This window comes from Chenopodium quinoa, unplaced genomic scaffold (assembly GCF_001683475.1).
Source record: "Chenopodium quinoa cultivar QQ74 unplaced genomic scaffold, ASM168347v1, whole genome shotgun sequence".
Lineage (NCBI taxonomy): Eukaryota > Viridiplantae > Streptophyta > Magnoliopsida > Caryophyllales > Amaranthaceae > Chenopodium > Chenopodium quinoa.
In genome coordinates, this window is record NW_018743977.1 from 2,159,788 (window position 1) to 2,162,686 (window position 2,899).

Here is a 2,899-nt window from a genome sequence, read left to right on the forward strand (position 1 = left end):
TGCCAAAGGTTTGGCAAACTAATTCACCGTCCGGCTACTGACCTCACTACCATTCATAGCCCACTACCGTTTGCTAAATGGGGCATGGATATTCTGGGTCCATATACGCCTGCTACAGGCGGAAGGAGGTACATACTTGTTGCAGTCGACTACTTCACTAAATGGGTAGAGGCGGAGGCTGTAAAGGGAATCAAGACGAAGGATGTAATTTCATTCATCTGGAAAAATGTCATCACTCGGTTCGGGGTTCCCATGTCTATGGTTTTTGATAATGGTCCCCAATTTGAGACTCCTGCTCTCAAAAGCTGGTTGGGTGACCAAGGAATTGCACACCACTTTGCATCAGTCGGCCGTCCACAAGCAAACGGCCAGGTAGAAGCCTTTAATAAAATCATCTCAGACGGTCTCAAGAAAAAGATTGAACGAGCAGGCGGCCTATGGGCGGATGAATTACCACATGTTCTCTGGGCCATTAGGACGACTGAAAAAGGGGCGACTGGAGAAACTCCATTCCTCCTAACTTATGGTGCGGAAGCTGTTCTTCCAATAGAACACTACGAGCCGACTCTTCGAGTAATGCTATATGACGAAGAGGCAAACTGGGAAGCCATGCGCCTGGCATTAGACTCACTCCCAGAAAGGAGGGGCAATGCTGTCTTGCGCCATGAAATTTACCGCCTGAGAATGACTAGATCATACAACAAAAAAGTACACAGGCGTCCACTCAAAGTGGGAGACTTTGTACTTAGAAAAATGGAAGCAGTTGGTAGGGCTAATGAGTCTGGCAAATTAACTCCCAATTGGGAAGGACCCTACCGAATCTATGAAGAGGTCAGGGACGGTACCTACCGTCTGGAAACACCAGACGGCCAACTGTTTCCTCGAACCTGGAATGTAGATAATCTTAAGAAATATTTCTTTTGAATGATGTAAATAGTCGAGGGCTACTTAATAAAAGTTTGATGTTTCATTCAATTTTGTACTAAGAGGGGCATGCCTACTGACAAACAATCGGCTACTCTCCTGTTTAATTTTTATTCTTACTTAAGAGGGGCACGCCGCTTGTTCCACACAACCGGTTACTCTCCCATAACACAGTTCACCAAGAACTATCAAATACTCATGGCTAAAATGATCAGACCAGGCGCCAAGCCAACTGATCCAAATATAAATTCAATTCGACCTGTCCCAACATTATAGCAAGCGTCCGACGGCATCCATCCGGATGAAATTCGTCGCAGAGAGCAGCTCCCTTTTGGGTGGAACATTGTTCTATAAAATCATTACACGGCACCTATACGACTGTCTAACCAAGACAACCACGTCGCCGTTTCCCGGACAAGGATACCTCTCACTTAACTGACTAATCAGGTCAAACAAGTGTTCGCAGTAACCATCCGTGTCAACCAACTGACTGAACTACTTGGGATAAGAACAGTCGGTCTCTTAAGAGTTAATAGCCAACAAACATTGGCGAATAAAGGGGAACAACCGGTACCCACCGCTTGATACCTCTACTACTCAGTCACTTGGCGACTAGATAACAATTATGTTTACTTGGTCACTCCTTAAAAATTTAGTATGAAACTAAAAAGATGCTCATACAGCGCCTGTTCACACTAGATTAAATGTGGTAGGGAACAGTCGGCCTGGACCGACTAGAGTCTCTAGCTTAAAAAAACAAAAAAAACAAACAAGGCAGGTAGGAAACCACCTTCCTACTTGGTTGAAGGAAATCCATTCTTTAAAGTGGCCGACTGATCGCTTAGCCTGAAAACAGACAACCAGTCGTCCAGGGGCATAGGTGGCGTGACTAACTATCTCGTACCTGTCCGCAACTATCGGCCATGCAAAACAGTCGGTATAGTGTGCAATTGGATATCAGAGTATTCGATACTTAAACAAATTTGAAACAAAACAAAAACGAAATATTTTGGCATAAAAAGAAGCCGGTCATTAAAGACCGGCCAAATATTCAGAACCCCGACCCCCTGGCCGGGTAAATAGAAACAAACGGCACGCAGGCCGTGAAAAGAAGACATAAAGCTTAGGAAGGGGGCAGATCTTCAATAATAGCAGCTGCCGCCTGGTCAGCACTCTTTTTGCTGGACTCGGCTTTAGCTGCATCCTTCTTCGATGCATCACCCCCAAGCGGCACAAGCGCCACTACCGGCTCCTCCTCCTCCAACGCCTCGTCCTAAGCAGCCGCCAGGATCTCTTGATTATATCTATCAGAACACTGGCGGTACGTTTTTTCCCAGGAGGAAAAGTCGGCATTGGGGAAGAGGCGGCCCCAGGTCATGCGCTGGATTTGAGCAGAGTCTTCCATCATCTCCCGGACCAGCTCCTTCTTTTCTTGCTCGGCCTTTTCCGAGAGCTCCTGAGTAAGACTCTTCTCCTGGGTCACCAGGCGTTCCTTAACGTGCGCCAAGGATTTCTCCAAGGTGTCGTATGAGGACATTTTTTGGCGAAGAGGTCTCAGCTCGGCCTTGAGATTGTTGATGGTCGCCTCCAGCTCGCTATTTTTCTTCTGGGCCGCCTCTAACTGAGCCCGGATAGCAGAAGTAGCCTGCGCCTGATAATAAAGAATGTCAATTGTCAGAACCTCATTTTGGGCAATTTGAAACATTGCCTTATCACAGTCAGAGGCGGCCATAGCTTTTGCAGCCTTTACCTCTTTGTTCTTCCTGTCAAGTGGCTTGCGAAGGCCGTTCACTCAGAGCAGGGCCTAAGTAAAAGGAAACAGGCGTCAGTTTTCAAACAAAAAACAGGCGTCCTGGAATTTAAATAACCAAAAATATGCTAAGTATACCTCAGCAAGGACCCCTGCAATCCCGTCTAGGTCAAGGGTGCCGACACCCCTGACCGCCTCCCTCTCAGCCGGAGGGACGACTTTGAT